Source organism: Seriola dumerili, unplaced genomic scaffold, assembly GCF_002260705.1.
Source record: "Seriola dumerili isolate Sdu_G_001 unplaced genomic scaffold, Sdu_1.0 BDQW01000155.1, whole genome shotgun sequence".
In the NCBI taxonomy this organism is placed as follows: Eukaryota; Metazoa; Chordata; class Actinopteri; order Carangiformes; family Carangidae; genus Seriola; species Seriola dumerili.
In genome coordinates, this window is record NW_019174410.1 from 455,655 (window position 1) to 465,064 (window position 9,410).

Genomic DNA, 9,410 nt, shown 5'->3' on the forward strand with positions numbered 1-9,410 from the left:
CAAGCTCCTCCAGTGGTGGTAATAGAATAAAATAATACAGTGTGTTCTGGTCATGTTTGGCAAGAAATAGAGCAGCCAAGTTTAACCAGCAGCAGGTGGTCTCCTCATTGAGAGGACTCGGTGGTTTGATTACCAAACTGCTAAATCAGGACCTCGGCCACATTGCACTCAGGCTGAGCAACACGGCAGCACTTGCCACAGTAATTATGGGCATCCAAAGAATTTGCAGCTACAGTGTGCATACTGTACAGCAGGCGTGGAGTCAGGGACCGCAGTGACATGGAGTCAACTCTTTGCCATCAGTTATTTCTAAGTAGGTCACAGGGCTTTTATCGGGCCGTCCAGGAGACAGAGCTGGATCAGTCTGGAGCTGGAGTGGAAAATACCTGCAACTCTCTCCACAACAAAAAGAAGCCAGTTCCCATTTTTGGACTGGTTTGAAACTCTCTCTCTCTCTCTCTCTCTCTCTCTCTCTCTCTTTCTGTGTGTGTGTGTGTGTGTGTGTGTGTGTGTGGTGAGAGAGCACCTTATATCAAGAAACACAAACACACATGCACTACCACTTAAAGCACAAATGATGGATTTACCATGTCCCTGTAAGCTTCTCCAAACTCATCCCCCAGCACACATTTCTCTTACTTTATATTTGTGTGTGTGTGTGTGTGTGTGTGTGTGTGTGTGTGTGTGTGTGTGTGTGTGTGTGTGTGTGTGTGTGCATGCATTTGTGCACTAAGATGATGGAAAGAATGTGGCAAACTTTGGCCTAAATAACAATTAATGCACACACACGCACACACACACACACACACACACACACACACACACACACACACACACACACACACACACACAGGCTTTGGTCCCAGTGGTGCAGAGTACGGAGCCAGAGCCCAGTCTGACAGAAGAGTGTCTGAGTGTCTGTGCATGGAGGGGGAACATGGCTCCCAGCACAGTCATATAGATGCAGGTATAATATATAAGGCTCTGAGTTCCCCTGAGAGAGCAGGAGGACTGGGAGAGTGGAGAATCTGGGACCAGAGGAACAACTGGTGATTCAGCAGCAGCAGCAGCAGCAGCAGCAGCAGCAGCAGCAGCAGGGCCTGGAGGGATGGAATCAATGGAGGAAAAGTCTTTCCTTAAATTAATAATGAGTGAAGCAACATTTATCCACAGAGCACACTGTCATTACATCATTAACATGTTCAGAAATGTTACAAAAGAGGCCTAAATGTGCAGGTTTTCATTTGTCACTTGTTGTTACCAACCTCTTTTTTTTGTGACATGAATCCACCAATCCAAAAACATCTTAATTGCACTTGGAAAATGGTTTAACAATTTGGGAAACATTCATTGTTTGTATTCTTGCTGGGGGTTAGATGAGAAGATTGATACCACACATGTATGTATATAAGATCCAGCCTGCAAATGGTTAGCTTAGCTTAGCACAAAGACTTGAAACAGGGGGAAACTGCTAGCCTGGCTCTGTCAGAACGTATCAGCACCTCTAAAGCTCACTAAGTAATACGTGTAGGAAGCCACACATAAAACCGTTCGTTCATTGGTCGAGCTCTAGAGAGGCTGGCAGGTGGATTTTGTCACCTGTTCTCCTGTGTGCCCGTTTTCTTATGCTAGGCTAAGCTAACTGGTTGCTAGCTGTTTTCTCTTGGTTCTGGATTCTGAAGTGCAGAACTGGACAAAGATGAATGAAATACACAACAATAACTCCTTATTTATTCTTTGCTCTTTGTTCGTTGTGCTGGATTCAGTTATCTAGAGCTTTTTCATTTCTGTCCACACACACACACAAAAACAAACTTTAGCCACGCTGGAGAGGTTTTCCATACCTTTCTGTGTTGCCTCATTGTTTCTATGGAGTCACAACAACACGACCGGTGTGTGTAACTGTGTGATGTCATCTAAACACAGAGCTGGAACGCCGACCGCATGAGAGACTACGGGGAATATCAGGAAGCCAACAGTGAGTCCTTCCATGGGACGACATGGAAGCTGGTCATCATCATGAGCTGACGTTGATTTACTCTGATTCACCTCCATTACCTGGAACAGTTAAGATGACTTTGCAATAGTGTGTGTGTGTGTGTGTGTGTGTGTTGAACCGTAGCTTCCAGGGAAAAGATCATCTCACAGCCAGGTTTCTTAGTTTTAAGTAAATTTTTGTTCAGTTGTTTAAACATCCCACATTGACACAGCGGGGTCAGATTACCCTCCTTTCTCAACCCGCCTGTCTCCACCCAGAATGGCGTCGCTACCACCCAACACTCTCTGACAGCTCATGACACAATGTGCTCTTACAGTCTCTCACTCGAGTCAAGCTTACGACACACTGTCCACAGCAGTTTACGCAGTTGAATGTGAGATGATTTGGTAACTTCAGCCTCTTTCACCCTCTTTCTTTTCTTTCTGAGGTTGGGTAATCGAACCTCCGTCACCAAGAGTTGTTTTTCCACGCTGCTGTTGGCACAGACTCGCGGGTCTAAGCCAAGTCACAGGTCCGTCACTAGTCCAAGCCCTCTTTCTTGCAGTTGGAGGATTTGACACTAAAAGAACGATCAGAATTGGAGTAGCACAGTTTCCTTTTTGTCCGTACTGAGGGACTAGTTCACGTCTGTTTCCAAACACACGTCCCATAATGCAACTTGATTCTGTCGCTGCACCCTCCCTTTTTAAGCGGTGCACATGAGTAATTTGAAAGAATTTATTGCATTCACTAGTTTTAAAATGTTTATATTTGGAATTTTCTCTTGATTCATGGACCAGACCTGCTGCAGGAGTCACGCACAGGTTTAATGATCCACCGATGCGCTAACTCACTGTGGAATATGTATTAATTGGATTTTGTTAATTTATTGGAATATTTTGTCGATGGGAAGTTTGTCTGACTCAGTCCAAGACCAAGTTGATGTGAGGGACGGCGCCTCCATGACTGACCCCCCCCCCTCGTCTGCCTCCCACACATTTAATAAGACACGAAGTTTCTGTCGACTCCTGGGTGATATTTTTGTGAATGAAACTTATCAACAAAACTGAACTGAACAAGACGCCTCAAGTCATTTAGGAGCATTGAATATATTGAACATGTCAGTGAGGCTGAAACAAGCAGTTTGACATCACACACCTGTTATTACAGCAGTAATCCTCCTCGTCCGTCTGGTTTATTAACAGCTTCTTTTACTGGTCACATGTTTACCAGGCCAAAACTTGACCTGTTGACTTTATGTTTTGGGTTTAAAGTCTTCAGCCCTGTTTTTACAATCTAATCTAATTTAGTTCATTTGATTCAAAAGTGAACTATACATTTGCCACTTCATTATAAACCTGTTCAAAGTCAGTTTTTACGACGTGTATAATGTTCTTTTTCCACACTGTCACACGTATGTTTTAGTGGTGGTGGTAATCGTGTCGTAAATCAGCTGTTATGTAAGAGTGAATCGATGGGAGACTGCGCTGCATGTTGTTACACTGCTGCTGCTGCGTCGCCCTGCGTGACGGCTGCCTCTGGGCTTTAGCTGCTCTGTGAGTGTGCTGCCCACAGGAAGTTCCCACTGCTCTGGCTATCAGGGCGGAAAATGAGTGTTTGTCACCCACTTTGGTCACAACTCTCTCTCTCTCTCTCTCTCTCTCTCTGTCACTAACACACACTCACACAGACCATGGATCGCTGCCTCACATCCCCTTTCCCACACAGCAGCAGCGGCAGACTAAGAGGGATCTAACTGTTTAATTGAGCCTGAGGTGTTGGATTATTGTGGATGTAGTTTTAGGAAGTGAGCTCAAATTATTTCATGAGAAAGTTTTTCTTGCCGTCAATTTGACATCTGGGTCGTTTGGTTGTTGACTTTAATCTCAACTGTGTCTCATGTTGAAATGTGGTTCGGAATGAATGGAGCGTAAACGATGAGACCGTGAGGATGGAGGATTCTTCTTCACGTTCTCTGATGCACCTGTGTGATGATACAGGTGTGCAGACTATCCGTTTTCTACTTGAGGGAGTAAAATAATAAAATGAAATGATGTGTCTTTTATGGGACAGTGAGGGTCGGACATGTGTGTGAGCGGCTCTGCACACTTGGATGCATGTATGTTTGTATGGTCCCAGTGGGTGTGAGGAGCGCTGCAGCAGGTTTACAGGTCGTTTTATTTCTCCAGCGGAGCGTCGTCTTTATTCTCAAGGAAAGACAATGAAAGAGTTTTCAGAGGCTTGTTGTGAGTCTCATGTGATTATAAATGTGTGTGGAGGAGTTTAACCACATGCAAATGTAATATATGTACATACTGAATTTCTATATGTGAAATATATGTTCACATAAAATAAATACATGTTAAAATTATATATAAAACCTATTAGAAATTGGAATAATTTCATGTCTAGCACGTACACACGTTTATGTACGTATGTATGTTTATATTGTAGACATGAATATATATCCATCCCAACTGATATTATATACAGTGAGTCTGAAAGTCTCAGACCACTTAGACAGACATGTTTAAATTAATGAGATTAATTTGTAATGTTTTTAATAAACTCACATATATAAATTAAATATATATTGTAACATATATGGTTGCAGACATGTTATACCATATAAAAATTCATTATAGATATTTCAAATATATGTACATGTGCAAATTGTATATGTTCTAAACTTATCTTCATATATCCAGAGGATGTATATAATTATTTAATACATATATCTCCTTATAGTTAACACTGTGTGTCTGTGTGGGTGGGGGGACCTGATGCCAGCGGAGAGCAAAGAGGTGGGAGCTGCTTTGAATCACAGATTGAGCTGAAGTTCCTCTGTGGGCCAAGAACCTGAGAACCATGGGAAAGACAGAAAAGTCAAGTCATGCTTTTTAATACCTGCTCTCATGAATCACCCTGGACCTGGCACAGTTACCGCCCCTCCAACACTGGGCTGGATCTGCTGGATGCAGGGTGGAGCTGATTGGAGATGACAACCTCTGAAGTAAAGAGGCAAAGATCTGCTTCAGTTTATGCAGGAACGAGCTGTGTCTCAGTGTGTGGGTGGGAATATGGCATCACTTATTTTTTGTTAGTGCTCACATTATTTCTCACTAATCTGTTACAAATTTAAACTTTAGGTTTGTGTCCTTATTGTTTTCTCTCAGCTGAAGCAAGCTTTATTTAAATTAGATGATCATACTGTCTTAAAAACAAAGCCACATACTTGCATGACTTTTTGAAAGAATGACATCACACCAGGCGGCACAAAACATTTACTGCAGCATGTCTAAATGGTAAGGTAAGTAAAAAAAGAAAAGGCACATGAAAAATGACAAAATGACTTATGTTTCATCAGTTTTGCCATTTTTGTCTTTGGTTTGTCAAATATTTACACACGGGTGGGATTGCTGTCCCCTGCAGGCTCATGTGATTCATGGGAGACTGAGAACGGGACTCTTTCCAGTGTGATCACTGTGGATCGGGCTTTGATCAGACAACAGTCACACAGCCTGAAGCTACAAGAACCGTTGGCATGACACAGCCGGCAAGAAGGAGGAAACGCTGACCCCACGCCGACGACGGCAACGGCAAGAAACAAAACAGAAAACACTGTGAGAAGCGAATCAAGTGACGACAAGCTCTCTTTAAAATATCCACTGACTCTCACATGATGGAACGGAGTGAAAAGAAGCCTGGAGATAATGAGTGTGACTGTGCGTTCAAACCGAAAGCGGCGAGAGCATCAAAGTGACAGGAAGTCATTCATTTTGTATGTGAGCCAGAGTCTCTTGGCGGTAAGCGGCGCCACGTCCGTTGGCGGTGCGTCTTGGGTGGTGTCAGAGGAAGTTGAACTAGAGAACACAACCGACTAAACTTTGGTTCCCATCAAACATTTGTTCCCGAGCACAACGAGAACATGTTGATTATACGCTGATCATTGCTGCAGCGTGTTTCCTTTACGATTAAACGAGAGAAACGATGCATGGACAGAGGCGTCTGACACTGTAGGTGTTGCAGGTGAGGTGGTGAAGAGAAGCCTTTGAGTGATGATGGGAGGGAACTGCGTGCTAACTAGCGTCATAGCATGCAAAACAGTGTTGCTCGGCAACTTGATGCGAATCAGTCGCTAACGTTGACGTCGCTAATTTAAAAGATTTCATGTGGTGAACTTCTGCCTGTGATCACCGGTCGACGTGTCTGTTTCCTTTGTCTTTTAAATACAGTTACAAGATTATTACATCTGCGTCATCGATCAAACAAACTTAGGTACAGTGAGTTTAATGTTGCTTCCAATCAAGAGAAGCTTTATTACTCCCCAGACACGACACCTCTGTCCTCCCGCAGCCTCTTTCCACTCCGTCTTCCTGGACTTCTCGTACGTCCAGAGGGTTCGGTGTCCCACAGCTGCAGTGTTTCCTGGCCTCACTACCTTACCTCTCAGCACAATCTTTTCTCATGACTGGGTTACGACCGCTCTGAGCCCCAAGACTCTCGGCTCAGATACATCCGCAGCTTCATCTGAACGGATGGAGCTTTTGCTTCTACAGTTCGTCACCAACAAAACAACCTACACCGAGCGGAGAGAGTCTGTCAGTCGCATTGTTCTGTTTTGAGGCGACAGAGAGGAAATTAATGCTCCAAATGTAGTTTTCCCAACATAAAAAAATACACCATGGAGCCCCCCCCCAAAGAAAAAGCCCCTTCATCCAGACCCAAGCAGAGGCACTAAATTTGATTTAACCTTGAACATTTACCAAACTGACAGATTAGGAGTTCATACACGCTGCTCAGGTTTCTTACTCAACCTCTAGGGCAAAATATGGTCCTTATTTCTCAGTTCCCCGTGGACTGGACTTCCCCTGTTGACTCATTTCATTAGGTTTTCCTGTTTAGTGGGGATTTTAGAAGAGAGAGAGAAACCTAATTTCTTCCCATGTAAAGTTTGCCCCCCCACAACAAATAGCTGTAATGTTAATGTAGAGTGTTTGGGTTGGGTCGGCGCTGAGTTCACCTGCACACACTTTCACTACCACTGTGTTATTCCTTTGGTCTGATTTCCAGTAAAGCCACACGATGACGATAATTTGATTTGGCCTTACAAATGGGTGGGATACGCAGCAAATGACAAAATCACAAATTCCAGTGCATTTAAAGAGCCACTGGAATGTATTTAAGTTTCCAGTTTAATATATGTTCCTGTGATTGACCACTGGCACCTGAGCAGAGCTGCCCCGGGGCAATAAACCCCACTGATTTACACCGGCTAAAGAGCGGGCCAAGAAGCGTTTGGGCGGCGTTTCTGGAAAGCAGCTTAAGCCATGTCAGGAATGTGCAACACTGAGCGCTCACACAGAGATCAGGGTTAGTGCACCTCAGTAAGATAAAGATAAAAAGAAAATACAAAATCACTTAAATACACACAGTGAAGTCCGGACACACCCAGGCTCACGGATCACAGCCGGCCGCCCCGCAGAGAGGCGAGCGGACCGGGAACGTCCAGAGCTTCAGAACATCGGTGTGACGGAGCGTCGCGGCCTGATCACAGTTTAAATGATGCAGAGTAGTCAACAGAGAGCTGCGCAAAAACATCCACAACTGTTAAATCAAAGCAGTAACGAGGGTGTAGTTTTATTGTTGAACACATTACTCCTTCGGTGTCCTGCTGGTTGACAGTAAGCGGAGGATAATGTGACACAGGCCATGGGAATAAAACAGAAACTGGAGCTTCATGTTTAATATGATGGATTATTATCTGTTTTAAAGTTTGTGCACATGAATTAATGTCTATAAATCATTTCCTCTGAAGGATAAAATATATCTTTGTGTGGCACGGGCAGAAAAACACCCGGTGTCATCCTGCCACTTCTCAGTGGGAAGCTGAAGGACTTTTTTACTTTGCTTTATATTTGCACTAAATTTTAAAAGTTAGCAAATTGCTTCTTCTACTGTGACTAGTGGTTTTATCAAGATTAACAGCTGCTGGCACTGATCCTCCCTGATCCAGTCAGTGCCATTACAACCACTGCAGCAGAGGAGGGTGCAACAAGTTGAGACCATTTTAGTTGTGTTTAGCTCATCCATACATTATATATAAAGATAACATCATATATAGGTCGAACGTGAAACAGCCGACACACAAATGTTTGAGGCTTAAATCAGAGACCAAGCTGCCTACAGGGGGTGGAGAGAAGCGTGCATCCACTTTAACTTTATTAAAGTCACGTACTGAGAAGTCGCCGTCACACATGAATGAACGTCTAATTTTACACATGATCCACTTGTTGTTTTAATTCAGCAAGTGTGTCGCAGCCCGGTTCATCGTTTCTTTGTGTCCCCTGGAAACACGATTCTCCGAGTGTTTGCTTGTTTCCTGGAGTTCTCCGGGCCACCGTACATTAGTCCTTTAACGGCCTGATATTAAGTTTGCACCGTTTTTGTTTTAGTAAATATTAAATATACATTGTGAGTCATACCGGTGGAATTTGCTGCTGCCTACCTGCGTCGTGTGCGTTCTCCATATAGAGGCTGAGCAGAGACCAAAATCATTTTATGGCTGAACCACTAAGTGGTTTAATTGAACACTCGTGCCTCTGCTAACACATAAACACATCAGCTCAGCAGTTGTATCCTGTTGAACGAGGCGACGCTCAGCAGAACATTTAGATTCATTGTGTCATATAAGTATGTTAATTATGATGACGCTGTTTAGAGGTTTTACTGCCTGCTTCTCAACATGTATGTTCACTGCAGAGCGCTGTGTATGTTTCACAGATGTCCCGTGTTATTCCGCCGCACTTTGATATCTTGCTCAGTTTTGTACTGAAAGCCACAGAATGGAAAACATTATTGGAAGATATTTGTCAGAGAAACAGGATCCACATGAAACCTGGATTCAATCAGAATCAAACTGATGTTTGTTTGTACCCACAGGCGAGACGGGCGGCGGGGCGGGGAGAGAGGGAGAGAAGAGACGAGAGAGAGGGAGAAGAGAGAGAAGGGGGCGGAACCAGAGGGGAGAGGACGAGAGAGAGAGAGAGAGAGACGGACCACGACTCACCTCGGTCGCCTAGCCCCGCGAGAGAGACTGCGAGAGGACGAGCAGAGAGAAGACCGAGGGAGAGAGAGACAGAGAGAGAGAGAGACAGAGAGGGAGAGAGAGAGAGAGAGAGAGGGAGAGAGAGAGACAGAGAGAGAGAGAGAGAGAATCAAACCCCCATCTGATTGATTATTAATAGACTCAGTCATGTTCAAAGAGTGTGTGTGTGTGTGTGTGTGTGTGTGTGTGTGTTTGTTTATGGGAGTGCTGTCGTTGTTGGGACAAAGATTTCTCAAACATAAACAAACACAGAGGGGGGGGGCGACCACCCAGACCACCACCATTACCAGAGCTGCCCCCCCCCCCCCCCTCCAACCCCCCCGC